Raw genomic sequence first — 19137 nt, 5'->3', positions numbered from 1 at the left:
CATTGCTCTCAGAGACGAAGTAGCATCAATACTGCGAACTTTTACTTAAAGAGTAGAGTGTTTTATAATCTGTGAGCATTTCACGTTTTTTCTCATTTGAATTAACATTTTAATATCAGTTGAAAAATGGTGAAAATTCACATTGTTGGATCTTAAGAAGGATCTAAATATAGCTTCAAAATAAGAAATTACAGCATTTCAAATAACCACTAAACTGAAATAACTGTTTTTCAGCTGATCAAAACTTTAACACACCTTATCTAAAAACAAAAAAACAACTCTAAAATAGAATCAAAGTTTTAAAAAGTATTTTGTAATGAGTAGAATCAGTTTTAATTTTTAAAGTCAGGCTGATGTTTTCATGTCTATGTTTGAGTCCAAACCCGCCTCTACAACGAAGGTTTGACCAAATGTTACGGATCCCTTTGAAAGTTGTCACATCTCTCAAAGTGCTTTTAGAAAAATATGCCTGCAAGTAACACAGCAGCCTTTTGGTTTTGTGATTTTTAAAAATGTTATGGGTGGTCAAATTGTGGTGATTATTTGACAAAGAGGGACCAGAAACTGAATGCAATGTGTGTTTTAGTGGAGGAGCCATGGGCAGACTGTTCAAGGTGAGTAATAGGAAGTCGACTCGGAAAAACCTCAAGTATTTCACTTCATTGAGCCAATTGGCTGCTTTTATTTGAAGTGGAAATTGAACTGCAATGCATAAAATTATGTTTGTAAACCTTCATTTTGTATCTACAAGGCTTGATTTAAATTATTCTTTTCTGTTGTTACTGTTACTGTTTCTGTTGTTGAAAAGGAAGAAACTTTTTCATGTTATATTCTCACCATAAAATGATTTTTAAATTGTTTCTGTGTCCTAGTATGAAAACAACTTGCACAGCGTTTAAAAATGTAATAGTTTCTCTTATTTGCAGGAGTCTGTTTATGGTTGTTCTTGACAGAAATGATCTCCCTCTTCCTCTGTTATATAAGCATCAAGTCTATTTATTATTTAGTTCTAGAAAAAGCGAATAGTAATTAGCCTGACCCTGTTTGATGTGGCAACTGGGGCCTGTTAAATTGATGCTGTGGAGTAACTGGGACCAAAGTGAACTCTCTTCAAATCTATTAATTTATTCATGGCAGGCTTATCAGCAGGAAATTCGCATGAGCATATTAACGGAGGTATAAAAAGTTAGATGTGAGGACGAGAAAGAAGACAAAAATACTTTTTATTACAGAATTTTGTCCTCAGAACCATATCATAAATTGTAATTTTGTCACCTATATGAAACTAATTGCAGTGCCTTATGGGGTCCATTTCTGAATAACCTCCAATCAGAAAATGAGTCTGACTAGATCTTGTAAAAAACTATTTACAGAGTGACAGGAGCCTGTAAACAGCTTCAAATTATGTTTAATTACTATTCAATGAGCAATTAATTCAGCGACTACTGAAGTCTAATAGGATGTTGAAAGTGTGGTTGAGAAAAAACAAAATAGATTTACTTTAACATAAAAATTTAGAAGGTCTTGAAAATCAGTTTTCAATGAGAGATAAAGGAATGTAATGTCTTTTTGCAGTGCTTAAGGCAACGTTTTTTTATTATTTGCCTCAAAACATAGACAGGAGGGTAACGAAGGTTATGAAAAAGGCAATCAACTATGCCAAATGAATATACTCCAGCAACTGTGCTCTAGGGGATAATACATATTTATTCAAAATTATTCATGTTTATGAGCCATGAAGATCCGCATGACTTCCAGAGTGGAAGCAGACAAACACAATTTATGCATTTTAATGTTGCATTGTGATTCTAAAATCTTAGAGTTCAAGTATTAGCTGCCTGCCACTGTTTAAATATTGGCACAGCTACTCAGGCTGCAGGGAATTTGCTGAGAGACAGAGCTTTCTAGGGACTGGATTTAATGAGAAACCATTAAAAATCTCAGCTCAAGCTGAATACAACATAATGACCTCTGGGTTGCTGGAAAAAAAAAATCTGCAAAGCAACCAGACCAGGAAGGATAACAGGAAAGGTTTCCTTTACCAAAACGAACAACAACTGATTAATTTCCCATACAAGAGTACAAATGTTAGAGTGTGTGGCTATTTCAATTATGTTCACAGCTACTCCCTCAAGCCTGTCGCATTGAAAGGAATTCAATAGTCGGCAAACCTGCAAAATCACCAGTGACTTGTTAACATCGATGCTGAATATTTTGATCTTTTGAAAGCTTTCACATGACGACAACAGTACAGTATTTTCCAGACTGTAGAGCGCACCTCACTATAAGCCACACCCACAAAGTTTTTAAAAAAAAAACTGGAAATGTACACATAAAAGCCACTGGTATCTCCTCTGCTCTCGGTTTTCCATCTGCTTTAAAGAACCCATCCCTGTGTCTCCAACGCCGAACCATTTATCCACGCCAAGCTTACATGCAATATAATATGTTCTTGCATTATGAACACTTTCAGTGTTCATGATCTTGATTTGGTCCAAAACAAAAATGAGTTTGAATCCCTTGTTCTGATTGTTCGTTAAAATGTCCTTCTCCTCTCTGCCACAAAATATTTTTGCTCATTGTTTCTTACTTTCAATATAAACTATGCAGTTTTAAATGTTAAAGCACAAAATCCCTCCAAAAGTGTAAACATGACAACTCTTTTGAAAGTAAATTAAAGCAAATGAAGCAGCCGCCATTTGGGTAAACAGCTCCACCTCGCTTCGCTGCCTCTCAGCATAAACCACATCTTGTCATGCTTTTCATACTAATGAGAGACAATTAGTCCAGAGAAACATTGAGACACTCCTCCATGTGTCAAAGACAGCATTCCCTGTTTAATATGGACTCATTTGTCATGTGCCCAGGGCTTATTACTGGATAGATGGGCCTGGTCATGAATGTTGACTCAGCACAACAGCATAAATTTAATTGGAAAGCACTTTACATCTCATGGCAACCTTGTCATGCAAATCCGCCCAACACTTTAGCAGTAGTGCTCCATTAAGTTTATTGAGTTCAGCTTCTTTTTTTAACACTGTCGTTGTTTGTATTGACAGGAAAGACAGATTAGTTGAAACACTTTCAGTTTGTTACCAAAACTGTATAAATGTATTGTGTTTTCACACAAATTTATTTAATAATTATTTGGATTAAGATGGTTGACAGTTTTCTCAAAAATGAGACAATGTTACTTTGTGTTTCTGTCCAGTGTTTTCAGACAAAAAAAAAAACCCTGATCATTATCTTTTAATAACCTTTCAAAGAAAACGTGCTTTTGGTCTCCTTTGTGCATTTGAGTCAAGCATCTAAACAAAACTATATAATAATTAAACATATCTTTTGTTGCTTGTTCAAATGGCAAATTTGTTTGAATTGCAAACTTTTTGCTTCTCACTTCCTGTTTTGAAAATATAAGTTAAAAAAAAAAGGATCAACAGCAGCAACCTTGCCTGGACGAACTTTTGAAACGTGAATGAAATTTATTTTCAATATATTATCAGGTTCAATTAAAATGTATGACATTAGATTTTACTGCAGTGGGATGATGCAGTTTTACCCTCCACTAAGACTCAAGGACTCCTTTGAAAGTCCTTTTTGAGAGATAAATCAGTGGTGGCCAAACCTTTTGCCTTCCAGGCCAAAACCATCAAATTCTGGAAAGATTTACTTTTCTGTAAGCCGTAGGAAAAGAGGCCATTTGCTCTTCTTAGAGACGGATACAATGTTAGCAGTTTCCCATTTGCTGCTCTGGAAAAAAGTTTAACACGTCTTAGCAATAAGAAAAGAACGAGCGTCGTTCTTTCTTCACAAATACTTGCAACATTTAGCCAGGCTTAATAAATGGACCAATCTGCTTTTGAGTAAAATTAATTTAATGTTTTCGGCTATACTATCGTATTCAAATGAAAGTAACAACAATAGCCAATAAATGTTTTCTAAACTTTACATTTACAGAAGATATTTTTTCCCCCTAAAACATTAACAATATTCTGTAAGATATTTGTATTGCAGTTGGGGCCGCAGATAGTCTTTGGGTGAGATGATGATTAAAGGATTACTTCTTGAAAAAGTAACTTAGATTACTGATTACTTGATTTGGAAAGTAACTAAGTTACATTAAAAGTAACTATTTTTAGTTACTTTCAGTACAACAGTAGAAAGAAAACTAGTAATATTGACCAAACTAGTAATATTGTCTGGAAAACTATAAATAGGATTTTAAGCGATCATTCTAAGTGATCTCTTCAGTTTTTTCCAGACCTGCAGTTTAGCAGACTGAGGTATCCACCATGTTAGTCACCATCATATAAAAAAAAAACATAATTCAGGAGGTTTCCATTCACAACCAACAAATTCATGCAATTCGTGCTTAACTCACTTAGCATCCAGATTCAGACAAATTAATCCTTTAAGTAAAAACTGAAAATTTTACAGTTAGTGAATAGATTCATGTTTATGTATGATGCAAACTTCTGGTCCTGGCACTTGTTCCCATGACAGCCATTACGGAGAAAAAGTGAGCTAGTGAACTGCGAGGGCAAAGGTTAAAGCTTCCCTTTCACTAATATAGACGGCTGTGAAATTAGTAAACATCCATCAAAGGCTTCAGGGAGATTATATATATCTTCTCTTGTTATGTAAATGACTGAAAAATAATGAGCATGGATCAAAGAGAAGCCATATAACACCCCTCAGATTGTGTTTTCCATCGTCTCTTGTTAGCGTCTAGACCTTGAACCACTTCAGCATCCATGTTAATGACTTGAGCACATTGGAGCACAAAACAGAAGAAATTCTAATTTAGTACCTTCATTGATGCTTTTCACAAACCGAGTCTCTTGGCAGTGAATTCCTATTTTACTGCCTGTGTAATATAGTTCATGAAAAGTCTGATTTTTAATTTGCCTTCTATTTTTTTTTTTTTTTTTCATAAAACGTCGTGCTGCAGACCCCCTTATTAACTGTTCTGGTGTTTGTGTCTTATCTGTCACTCTAATGAGACGTTCTCCCCTCCCCGCCGCCCCCATCCGGAGCATACAAAGGAATTTCTATCAGTCAATCATTTTAATCAAATTATGCAATACTAGTCCACACACTGGAAACTAATGAAAGCGATTCAGTGGGAAATTAATTAGCAGAGATTTGAAGGAAAACTCTACAGCTCAAAACACTGAAGCGTCAGAAGCAGCTTCATTCAGTTGTTAGAAACATGACACGGCTCTTCAGAAAGTTCTTTGGAGGTGTTTGTGCGCTTTTTTTGCTTTTCAAGCACTCCAATATGTTTACTCTTAACACTAATACGCTTCAGAGAATCAGTTATCATGGTAAGATTGTATGACAGATTCCAAAACTCTTCCTTTATATTTTTTGCATGTCACAGGCCAACTTAAAGTAGTGAACAGTGTGTCCCCTTGCGCTCATTTTGCACTAATTACAGTTGTCCTCGATTGTTTCAAAGCATTTATTACATCAGAATTAAAAACTAGTTCAACCTCCACAACATTTTATTTGTGCAAATCACAGCAGCAGTCTTTTTGTTGCAATTGTGTTTGGACATGCATCAGTTGCTTCCATACAATTCACTGCTGTTTTGTAACGTTGTCATTTGCCTATTTTGTATAAATTACACATATGAATGCTGTGTAATCATTCCCTACAAAACTAATAGTCCTCATTTCATTGCTTGAGTCATTTCACACAAAAATGTTGAACTTCTTGTCAGAATCTGTTGTATGAATTTCTCCATCAAGTCTCCCAAAGGAATAATTTCTCTTCAGCTTCCTCTTATGATGTTGTTTACAATTGAGCTCAGTTTCACCCAAAAGATGTTTCTTATGTTGCAAATAAGTTTATTGTTTGCTTTTGCACAAGACTTTGACCCAAGAGCAAATGCAGTAAAAATTTGAAGTTTTCAGTGTCTTGTTCTCATTTCTGTTACTAAATTCAATGACTTACACTAGCTGAATACTTCAAATGTCTGTTTTGGGCATTTTCAGTTTGTGTCACCAAGATGTCTTTCTTATTTATCAGAAAACAAAATGAAAACATGACAAAGACATTTGGTGTCGTCCTTTTCCCTTAAATTAATATTTACGTTTAGAGGAATAAACTATCAATTTTCACCAAGTGACTGTTCAAATATTAAGACTGATGTGAAAATTACACCAAGCAACTGAGAACAACTGTAAAATCCTGTGCAGTCACATGTCTCCAGAAGTTAGCGGTAATTTAATTTTAATAAATTATAATGCATATTTTTATTTTGCACTAAAAACAAAATAACTCAGAATAAAAAATAAAAAAAGACCAGTGCATTAAAGTTTGTATTTTTATTGTAGTATTTTTAGTCGTTAAGTTTGTTAAATAAAAAAATAACAAACAGCATCGCAAACACTGAGGAATACTGCAGAAAAGATGCTAAAAACAATATTTGTTGGCCATTCCACATGTCTATAAAAACATGACAGATCCTTAACAATTAGAAAATTATTTATAATTCAGAATATGTGAAATTATGTTTGACTGTCTGCTTTTAAGGCACTTTCTCCAAAGACTACATTTTCAAGATGCTATGATATATAACATTTATTCAATATGCCTCATTAGTTTGTTACCAGTTGACATTCTAGTTTTAGTTTACATCTCATTTGGAACTAAAAACAAAATAACTCAAAATTTTAAAAAAATTTAAAACTGTGCACTAAAGTTTGTATTTTTATTGTAGTATTTCTAGAGTTTTGTGAAATAATTTATGACAGTGTTATAACCGTCAGTAGTTATTATGTCAACAAACTGCAATGCTGAAAAAAAGAAGTTAATTAAATCTTTAGTGCCACTGCTGGAGCAACATTAAGGATGTTCTTGGAAGTGCGGTCGGCTCTTGTTATAGCAGTGATTCTTAACCTGCACTGACACATTTTTTCAATTAAGAGATTTGTTTTACTGCAGCTGAAAGAATGAATAACAGCAGCGTTTTTTTAATGACTATATGTAGACCTCAACAGTTCATGGGCTATATGTAATTTAAAATAATCTTAATTAAATCAATACCATTACTTTCATTATGCCTGGTTTAATTGCACGCTAATATATCCTCTGGGCTTCTTTTTCTTCTTTTTTTTGTCTCATCCCATAGAGTCGACCTTGAGTCTGAAACCCCAGTGAGTTTTTTTCTTTCTTATTAGTAATTAACAGCTGCTTGCTCCTCTCCAGAGATGCGTAGATGTCAAACTCCTTTGTTGAAATCCTTGATTTCTCCTTTCTGTCTGGAGGCTTACAACAGCCATGTTAGATGAAGGTGGTATTGTTCTGTGAAATTATTGCCGAGCTCTCTGGAAAGCCAGAAAAAATGAGTTTGATGATAAAGACTTCTTCTTCCACTGGGGTTCTGCTGTCAAATATTCATCATTTTCCCATAACGCTGGTGGGAGCATTGAAAGGCTGCTTGGATTACAATAAAAATCATTCCTGTAGCAGGGCTTTTTGTTTGAATAAAAGTAAACATCCCAATTGTCTGCTGCTTGATTAAATGAACAATCCTTGAGATCTGAAGCCTCCTCAGATAATAAATGTGGTTGTTTGCTGTTTAAAGCAGGATTTCTGCATGTGTACATTTCTGAAAAACAAATGACTGAGCAAAGACAAAGAGTTGATTGTCGTAACTTTTTCATTTTCACTTTGATTCTTTAGGGTGTCTCTGCAAATTTATATTGGAATAAATGCTGAATTTAGGCTCCTTCTCTTTACTTAAATAAAATTAAAACAGGCCTAAAAAGACATTTCAGTTTTGATCTTTGCTCACATGTTTGCAATTATGTCCTGTTTTTGTACAATTCTACTGGAAACTCGAAATTATTGAGACACAACAGACCTTTCATGCCACAAAAGAATCGGACAAAATGACATTTTGAAATTTGTAATTCTTGGAAAGCAGCAGAGGCGTGAGGGAGGGCCTCACATTGGACACCCCTGTTCTACAGCATTAGATGCATAAACGGCAACGTTCAGGCGTTATTTTATAAACAAAATGTGGTTCAATACTGCTAAAATGTGAATAAATAGTTAAGGAGTGTCTCAGAACATCAATATAATATTTGTATTCAAAGTGAATAAAATTAAGAGCATTCCTGTCGGTCCACTCAAAGCAGCATCAGCCGTCCTGCAACGATTCAGAACCTTGGACAGCGATGGGAACACATGGCTTCGCACCTCAGGCAGAGCAAAGCAGGCAGTCAAGGTGAGAGCGTCTGCACAGCCAGTGGGAACGCTGCGCACACCGGTGGAGAACTTCACAGACAGTCAAACACAGCCATGTCCAGGGCTTTCAGGTCAGCATTGTTGGCTGTCCATCATCCATAACAACCTGGACCCCCTGGTTACCTGCATGCTCCACTGGTCTGTGTCAAGGACTTATATATCTTTTTGCTCAACGTGAAGGAATTTAAGACATTAACTATAACATGAAAAAGACCGGTTTTGTAAATTTTTCTCTCGACAGAAAAAAGTTTATTTTGTTTAATACTGAAACATTTCTCTCACATGCAGTGATGTCAGTAGAGTTGTTTACAAGGTGTCTGGTCCATTGGATCATAATTCTGTCTCCTCTATTGTAAAGAAGAGGAAGAAAAAAGTGAACGCATTACTGCCTGGTCTTGTTTGAGTGCTGTTAAGTTATTAGAGCAGACATTTTCTTATTATATTAGGCCAAGATGACAGGATGACCAACTCGCACTTCTCTACATCCGCCAGCAGCAGCTCAAATAAAGCCTAGTGGGAGAAGGAGCTGTTAAAGACATTAGGCCGTCCAGTTTTTGCCGTCTGACATTTTCAGTGTGAAACAGTTGTTATAGTTGTCAGGATGGCATCCATGCATAGAGTTATGAAACTCCTAACAGTTTAAAAAATATATTCCTTTCACTGTAAAAACAAATGTGTTGTGATGATGAGGATATAAAATCCAGTAATTAATCACTGTGCCTAACTTTTAAGCTAGACATATAAATATTCTTGCAGGAATGACGCCATGGGCAACAAACCCACTGAAATACAACCAACTATCTGTTTGTTTTTGTAGCAGAAAGCAGGTACCGTAATCTCCCAGGACTCAACACACACTAACAAAAACTTACTCCCCTACAGGTGCAGAACAGTAGCAAACTTATTCAGGGAACAGCTTACAAATAGAATGTTTCATTTTCTGGTTTATGGGTGTCCATTTTCTGGTTTATGGGTGTCCCACCCCTTTCTGATGCCACCTGGGCAACTACTTATATTGATCGTTTGCAACTGCGTCACCTAATCATTTGAGGCGCCAAGATGGACGTCAGAAGTGACGATCAAGAGTATTGAACAGAGCGACTGAGGTTGTTTTCCCAAGTTGTTTTTGCCAGTTTATTTATGGTTTCTACTTGTTCGAGTCGAACTAATTTATCTGTGAACGTCACACCTGGTCGGGGCTCATAGACGGCGGGATTTACAGAATCTAGAAACAGCTACAAACCGACCCGTACCTCCTAACATGTTGATCAAATTCCCTACTTAGCCTGAATTCACACCACATAATTTATGTCACTTTGTCATAACCAGAGTTTCCCTTAAATTGGAGCAACATTAAAAATGTACAAAAGGCAAGACAAGACAATATAAATATCCTCAAACCAAAAACTGAAGTTTCTCAGTTTTCCAGGTTTTTATATTCAGGATGGCTTAAAGGATGACATTTTGTTTTAAACAGTTTATAAATGTCCTTTTCTATGCATTTAATCTGAAACGTGCAAAGAGGCACGATGGGAACAAGGTAACCCTGTGCAGGAGAGAAGCTTTTAGGTCATAATAGATAGTTTGGTTGCATGTGGAATATTAATACATTTAAAATTCCAGATTAATCATGTGTTGACATTGACATCCCAAGTTTTAGTATAAGACGCAAGTGAATAAAATCTTCTTGCAAAGGAATATAAACCATGAATAATGAAATATTCTCTTGTAAAATATCTTCATTGTGTAGATATTATTTGGACCACAGACTCCATAGGAAGAAATTGGCTGGAAGTTCTTACTAAATAAATTAAATGAGTCTGTCCCCACACAAAAAACAAAGAATCTGTATATATTATTTTTCAAAATTGGATGTCTGCTCAGTTTCCTGCACACATTCACCTCACAGTGGCGAGAGCAGCTCTGGTGCCTGAGCAGAGCTCACACGAGGCTGGACATGATGCAAAATCATGTCAGGAATGGCAAATAAAGCCTCACAGAAATGACTGCTTCTAGGCGGTCATCATTACTGAAGAACTTTTGGTCAACCCAGAAATATTGTAGAACTAGCTAAAAACAATGTATAGATATGCTGAAAGCTGTACAGAGCAGCAAGCCTGGCAGAAATGTTCATTCTTGCTTTCCATGAAATTATCTGTCAAATGTCACATGTCAAGCATGATCTCATTAGCTTTTTTTTTCCTCCAGAAGCTCTTACTGGGAAGCCGATGTCTTTTTTTTTCTCTATTAAATTGACATGGAGGCCCTGCAGAACATGTGTGGAAACAGCCCAGGACAGGAAAAACCTTCCAATTATTGCTCCTGGAAACAATCCTCCAAACCTCAGGAAAGTATTGCATTTAGCCTTCCTGGAGAAAGGATTTGTGCTAAGCATGACTTTCTGACAAGATTATGCTACTTTATCATTTTGGGGGGCTTTACAGTGTGAGCCAGTCCTGCAGAGCTCAATAAATAGTGGGATGTTAGCCTCCACAACTTCATCCTCCTGTCAGTTTGGGAGGCTCTGTGTGACGGTTCAGCTAGTAAACGTGTTTTGAAACACAGTCTTTATCAGCCCCTAAAAACCACAGGTGCAGCACACACGATGGGAATTTGACTGAGCAATTTCAAACGGCAGACAAAAGCCCGTTGTTAGACAGCATGGAGAGCTTTCTTTGTCCAGTGCCAAGGGGGGTTATGGTGGCAGCTGTTATGAGCTGCAATCTGCATCATTTGTCATTCTCAACAGAGCAAGAGTCAGTGCCAGAAAACAGAAGAGCTCCTTCTCCACTGTAGTCTTTGCTCTCATTGTCAATAAAATGTCTGCAGAGCTTACTTATTACTGAGGAGCGAGTGTGTGCAAAACCAACAGCAAAGCATCCAAATAGTGTTTAGTTGGATCAAATGTACCAAATTATTTTTGAACCATCCAATTTGTCGTTTTTTATGTCTTATTTGTTTGTCTTTTGTCCTCACAAAGCAGCAGCTGGTACAGAAAAAATATGTGATGTGGCCAATGCAGCTCAGAGTTTCCACATCAACAATGAGTGTCACTGCAATAACATTTACAAAAACTCTACAATCTGCTGGAGACACACTGCGTGGCTTTAATGGTCTTTACAAATTTTAATTTCATATTTCAGCAGTTATTTTTTTGTTTGTTTGTTTTTTCAGGACTTCAAAAATGTGATTCCAGTCGACCCCAATAGTCATAGGTGTTGAAATTCATAAAGAAATGAATTCACAAATCACATATGCTGTGTATTATAATCTGACAATAAAAAGAACCACAGACGATGTTAATTTCAGTCAATTCTTCTGCAGAAGACATAGAAAAGCTGCTTCTTCCAGCAGCTCTCCCATGTGTTCTGCTCTTTATTTTCAGAGCAGGTCTTTTTTTTTTTGGAGGAAAGAAAGGGAGGCTCTCCGGATAAGGAAAAGGGGGCCACAGGAAGTAAACAGTGTTTTACGACTGAGACGTATCTCAGAAGTTCTCCTAAATCCAGCTGCAAAAACATGTTCGAGGTTAAAGAAAGGTTACACACTTTAGCAAATTTCTTTTCTCACTGGGCTGAGAGAAAACTAAACTAACATTTAAATGAAAAACAAACTGGTAACTTGTTATGTAAGAATGATAACAAAACATAATTATTCTAACAGGCAAATACATCAATATGTAAATGTTGTGCAAAACTGTATTATTAGCACACGAGTCCTTTTGAAGGAACAACCTTAGAAACTGTGTTGTCTGTCAAACTTGGGCTCATTTTCTCTGCATTGCCAGCAGACACAAAGGAACTGCAGCTCCAGCCCCGTCCCCGTCTGCCGATAATACTGCACTTCCTTTTTTTATCAGCACAAAGTCTTTTAGCTCTGCCATTCAGCAGGCAGATACCTGATTTAGCAGAGTGGAAAGTCTGAAAAGGACAGAAAATGTCACGCGCAGAATACAGAAGAGAAGAAATTATTGGCATTTATTTGATAAAATGAATAAATTAATCAGGGATGAAAAGAAATCAGCGAATGCCACAAAATACAGAAACTCTGGAAATATGGCTTTGAAGTGAATCAAAGTACTGTCAAGGAAATTATCTTAAAAAGAGCATTCAAACATCTGAATCTTTTCACAGCCAGCTTGCACAGTCGTGCTGTATGTATTATGTCAATGTATATTTCACCATGGACACTTAACGCGGCTCTGATCACGGGAATAAAGCAGCAGACTCTGGATTCATGGAGCTGCCAGGACCCAGGATGCAGCGTGAACAAAACAGGCTGCTGTCGCATAAAGACTGGGATGTAAGATTCCAGTTTGGACGGAGATCTGGGAGAGAATAACCAAATGTCTAAATCAGCTTTAATGTAATTTATTAATCTCTGATAAACATAGGAATTGTTTTGAAAGAAATTCTGTTATGACAACTGAAAAAGAGATAGCTTTCTTTTTATATAGCAAATATGCAAAATTCTTTTTAAGTTTTGAATTTGCAAAGAATAACATCTCTTTTCGATGTAAAAAAACTGGATGACTTTTTCTTTCTCTTGGTCCTCAAATACTTTTGACTATGATTTTGTCCCACATGACACCCTGTGCTCAGGTGGTTTTAACGTTTTTTTGCCGAGATACAATAAAGCAAAGTTACTTTGTGCAGCACTTGAGGCACAGCATTTTTCATTGAAACCTCCACAAAACAGAATGTGGCACAATTTATGAACCCGACCGTTAAACAAGACATTAATCCAGTGTGATGCGATTTACCTAGGCCAGCCTCTGCTCAACATTTACATTTTTGGAAACAAGATTCTGATGAGTCACATCAAAAGGTTCCTTGTTGACAGTTTTCTGGTAACATTAAAAATAGATGCCCCTCACCTTTAATGAAGCATGAGCCTCAGGGCTTTCTGTTCTGAGCATGACTTCAAAGTTTGCTGACCTTGTTATAAAAGGAGAACATTCAAAACTCCTTCTGTCCTCCAGGACCTTTCATCCGTTCAGATTTCATTACCTGAACACACATAAAAAATCCATACATCAAAATATTACTGGTTAATGATCAATCATAAGAAAACAAGCTCTTGATGTAAGTATTGTGATTTATCCAGGCTGGGGTTTGAATGTAGATAATGCCACAGCTTACCTGAGTATTGTTGCTGACCATGTCCATCCCTTTGTGACCACAGTGCACCCATCTTCTGATGGCTACTTCCAGCGCCGTGTTATAAAGCACAAATCATCTCAGACTGGTTTTCAAATGGCCTCCACAATCATCAGATCTCAGTCCAATGTGGTGGAACAGGAGATTCACATCATGGATGTGCAGCCGACAAATCTGCAGCAACTGCTTGATGCCATCATGTTAATTTGGACCAGACTCTCCAGAACGTTTCCAGTACCTTGTTGAATCTATGCAACAAGAGTTCAGAAGGCAAAAAGGGGTCCAACTCAGTAATTGCAATGTCAAAAAATGTCTTCATAGCTGCATCTAAGTGTTAAGCAGTCAGTACTTTCTAAAAAACAAAGTGAAGTGAAGTCAGGTGTTAGGACACAGGTTGCAAATAAAGTAAAACATTCCAAATATCTGTGTCCAGTTGGGCAAACCACTTTCCACAAGTTACATATAAATGAATAACCAAGCAGATTGCTGAAATCGTGTGCACATGTTCATGTTCTGCGTTCAGTTCTTTAGCACCAAGCCACCTGGAAAAGTTCACTGCTTTATGTCGTGCCCTTTAAAAGCCCACATTCAATCAGAAATGGTCCATGCAAACGACCTCATGAATGCTGATGTACAGTAATGGGATGGCTGACTGGAGGCTTCTGACAGCTGAGAGATAGAAAAGTGAAGACAGCAAGATGAATGTCGGAGACGGAAAATGAATGTCAGGCAGGCAGATAGTGTGGCGTGGAGGAGCCACAGTTTCACATCCATATTGTGGCAGCAACTGTTCATCATGGGGTAAAGTTGAAGGGCTATCACATTTTAATTACAACATGATGAGTGGTTGTTTTACAACTTACACAAAATTATTGTTACAGGACAATCTCCACTCTAAGATCAGCTAATTTAAATAATTTCATCACTCAGAGGTATGATGGTTCTTTCAGCTTCGTGAGGGCACTAAAACGGTGTCATGACTATTGGCATTTGTAAAGTTGCATAATAATTGTTTGGGATATCAACCAGAAAATAATAATATTTAGCCTTTTATAAATATATATATATATATTGCACTATGCACTGATAACTACACACTGGTGAAATTACAATAATATATTTTATGTCAAATTTAACTAGAAACTTAAGTTAGTTATTATAAAAGCAGACCTTTTGTGTAACTGGCTCTAAATTTGAATTAAGCATGAATGACTTCACTAAACACGTTTTTCTACTGGTCTGACGCAATATGTTACTTTTAAATGTTGAAATTACCAGGTGACAGCTGATGATTCTCAACAACATCCATTTATTGTAGTAAATTGAATTACTGGAATAAATTAGCCTTTTGCAGCATTCGAATTTACTGGAACAGAAGTATAGAATAGAAATATCCTTTATTGTAGTGGTGAAAATTCAAGTGTCATGAATATTCCTCCAACATGAATATTCACAGAAAAGACTCCTCTGCTCTGACCGTTCCTGTAAAAACCATCACTTATTATGATTGTTCAGCTGCACAATAAACAGAAGAGTGTTTATAAAAGTATCGATTTTTATATCAGTTTAAATAATAAGACAAAGTTGTTTTATAACAAGGATCGAACTGGAATGCATGTAATTGATTTTAAATCTATGTATGTGATTGATCCGTTTTGTCTGCAGATCTATAGATTGTGTTTGTCTACACTGTAGATTCCATTGAGACATTTGCTGTGAATCAGTACTATATAAATAATCCAAAGAATTGAGTCACAATCTGAATTAACAGTATGGATCACTATATTTTGACATTTTTACAGCTTTATGACCTTGATAAATAAAATGCAAGACAAGTACTTCTTGTATTGATTAGGTTATTTTATTTATTTATTACATTTAAATTTGATCTGAAACATTTTAGTTTGTTTTCACCTCATTTGGCATCACATATAGCACTGAAGCAAAGGACTTTTTCCGTTGTTGTCATTTTGAGGTGTTTGGGTTTTACACTCCTGAGCTGAAAAGAAAAACATTTCTTCTAAAACTGGCATAAAGTCAAAAAGAGGAGGGGAAGCTGGGAGGGTGTGCACAAGTTGAGCAGCACTAAATGCACCCACCTCGGCTTGTGGCTGTTTTCACCTTGGATAACAGCAACAAACCCCCGCAGCCCTGCCTGTTCAGAATTCATCTCACTTCTTTCAGGAATGAGGAATTGTTCAGCTGTGGACCCAATGGGTCAGTGTTTCACTCAAGGGTCTTTTCATGGTTGTAACCTTAGCAGAGGTGTTGCAGAAAGGGGATCAGGTGAAGAGACATTATAGAAGTGACTGCAGTGTTGGCTATGGATAATCTTTGACTGCTATGCTGCAGCATAGACGATATCACATGGCAGCTTTAGTGATTTCCTGCTGTTTTTAGGAAATAAAACGAAGCGTAGACATGAATACACCCACTTACCCTGGCTCATGATGAGTGGGTTTAATATAACCTCAACGTTCAACACAGATTTATCTACATTAGGATTTTGCATTCAAATAATGCAATGACCTGAAGTGCAGGATCAGACTCTTATTGACTGCATTGACTCAAGAGTTTTAAATGAAAAACTAAACTTGACCTCAACCAACCCTGCATGACAGAGCAAGTTAGGCACAAAGTAACCTTTGCTATTGCGGGTCAAGGCGGTCATTTCTTTAAAACCTTCCTCTCATGCTTGATTGGGTTTTTTCCTGTACACTTTAGCTTGAGAGGCTGTAAATTCTGGGCCTGTGCAAATTCCTCACACACCCCACACATATGCCACATGACAGATTGTAACATTACAGATTCCCCTTGACAAAATGTGCACCGAACCATTTATTTTTCCAGTTTTTCAAGCTTATTGCAATTCCCTCCATCAAGAGGGTTACAAATTCAAGCTGTAATGCCTTAAACATCATTTTTATAGCCAACCCATGTCATGCAATGAACAGTCAATGAACTCTGACGCACATGCTAAATTTAAGCTTCCTGTGGTTCGGTACATCTTAAAAGGATTTTCATACTTACATGTAAAATTCAGAGTTTAGACACCTCTTGTTCTCATGCACCTGTATGATGTCGGGTCCCTACAGGCCAGTTTTGGGTCATTACAGCACACGTTTCCTTAACAGACATATTCTGCAGTTATTGTACTAATTATGCTCTGTTCCAGTCCAAAAGATGTGCTGCATATTAAACTATTTCTTGCTTCACTGAAACTATGTGCACAGACGTTCCTGTTGCTGAATGATTCCAAACAGGAATTAATTAAATTTACAGCCCAAAGCTAGAGCACAAGTAGCACTAATTTAGTCTCACCTGGTCCAACTGTATAATTGAATTATACTAGAAAAGCAACACAGAATTGATTTATTTTTTAATTGGAGTTTCTTTTTCCAAAGGTGAGTTCTTTTCACTGCCATCAGTCATACATGAAGTTGTCCAAGCTGTTCACTGAATGTGTTTGGGGTCTTCTCTCTAACAAGCAACAGGTAAGCAGGGAGGAATGTGGCATCACTGTAATAAGAAAACTCCAGTCACGTTTTCTGGCATCTCATTAAAAGTCACTGGAAGCATATCAGAGAGGCAGAAGAGAAAAGTTTAGCAGTTTTATAGCAAATATTTTAAATATTTATATATTTCAGATAATTAAATAAAAACAAAATAACGAATCAATAATTATTGATAATAACTGAAAAGAAATGACTATATCGTGATACTTTTTCAGCTCAGCCCTACCTCGATAGCAGGAACTGGTCGATGCTTAAACCTGCTTCACTGCTACCAACATTCGGACTTGCCAGTAAATAAACAAAAGCTCTGACTTTGGGGTTCAACATGCCAGAGCCTTGTTAAGTTTTGAGATGCAACAGGGGGAACTGTCTCGACTCGGTCCCTCATCCTGACAGTAATACTTGATTAGAGGCTCTTCTGATCTCATGGGGGAGTTTTTAAGGAGAAAACAGGCTCTGCGTTAGCTGTCAGAAATCCATTGACTGGCGTACAACCATTTTCTCAGACAGACAGCAAATCGCTGCAGCACACAATGTGCCTCCTCTGCCTGGCTGTGTGTACACGCTCCTGTTACTGTCACAGACATGGAGAAAAACGAGAACATGTCTCGCTGGTCCACACTTGTTTGGTTGCAAGGTTTAAGCAGGATTTATACCTCTGAAGTGAGGCAGATCTGCTTTGGATGCCTTCAACAAAGACAAGGTTCAAAGTAGAGAAGCACTGCTCACAAAAATAATTTAAATGCTTCTTCTGACACTTTCATGTGCTTGCTGTGTCCTGTTAAGCACATATTCTCCTTGGGATGCATCAGCAGCTTCTTGCTGAATAATGAAAGGTCCTACAGTTGCCTTATACAAGAATTTTATTACAGTGTATTATAGAAATTATGGTCCTGTAGCAATAGACACCATGTTAGTTGGTAGAAATGTTTATAAACTGAAATCAGTCATCACTGAGAAACTGATTCAAACATGCTGTTTTGTACTTATTTAAATGATATTTTTTTTAATGTTAGCGTCTGATGTTGTTCGTCCTACTTCTTAGAGACATTGAGCCAGGCTGCAACAATGAACAGATTAATCATCAGAGGAAAAGACTGATAAGAGCTCGTCACTTACCCACTATTACGAATTTAAGAAATAGCTGTCAGCCCACTGACACAGCAAACGGGACGTGCTGGCCATCAGGGAGGTTAGCAGACTCTCTTGCAGACGTGCAAACTCTCCGGTGCAGCAATCCAACAGCCCAGACGGCTTTTCTCCAAAAACAAAACAATAATTAAAAATTTAAATAAATAAAAAATTCAGTTCGGCAAAAATCCGACACTCCCCTCCGGGTTGATCCTTCCCGAGGTGAAGCTTAATTTTCTGTAAGCCTTCCCGCTCACTTTGTTTTGTTTTTCTTCTTAGCTGAGCTTTGTTGCCGCAGCTCCACAGCCGTCATGCATCACGCTCATCAACCTCAGGTGTGACACCAACCCAGTCGGAAAGCTTGGCCTCCCTCTCTTAATTTATTTATTTATTTGTTTGTTTGTTTGATTGTTTGTTTGTTTGTCTCTCTGTGCCTCCCTGTGCGAAAATTCATTCGCACAGGGAGGCATAGCATTTACCAAACACTCGTGAACGGAGCAGAAATGGGATCCACACTTCAGTTCATTGCTGAGATGATGAATGTTTTTTTTCTTTTGTCTTATATATAGAACTACTGTCGTCCATTTTTCTCCCTGGTTGTTCATCTATTCTTCAGGCCTATTTAAAGTTTCATTGCATTTTTGTTACTATGTCTGTGTTCAAAATGTTAGAATGAATAAACGAATATCGGTTATTTTATCATTATTGTTATTATTGTTGTCTCTGAGTTTTGCAGGCATACCTAACGATCCATGTTCTCAGGGCCAGGTTAGGTTAAACTTTATGAATCCCATAGGGAAATTGAGGTGCTGCTGTGGCTGCTTTAGTTTGTCCCTTTTTTTAATATGTACAATTGAAAACGGTTTAGTGCATAAAGGTAAATAGTCAAACAAGCTTTCCATCATGCTAAGCTGTATTGTATATTGTATTTCTCCTACAACATTATGTGTGATCTGAATGATTTAGAGCCTCGTTTTATTATTTTAATAAAATTCTTAGGTCCTGCAGTTTGAGTTTGTTGTATTTTTTTGTATTTACTACTTCATAGTTTGCTCGCCTGTGTTGCGTTTACTTAT

This window comes from Poeciliopsis prolifica, unplaced genomic scaffold (assembly GCF_027474105.1).
Source record: "Poeciliopsis prolifica strain line A6 unplaced genomic scaffold, Auburn_PproV2 SCAFFOLD002, whole genome shotgun sequence".
Classification (NCBI taxonomy): Eukaryota; Metazoa; Chordata; class Actinopteri; order Cyprinodontiformes; family Poeciliidae; genus Poeciliopsis; species Poeciliopsis prolifica.
This window is presented reverse-complemented; position numbering follows the sequence as displayed.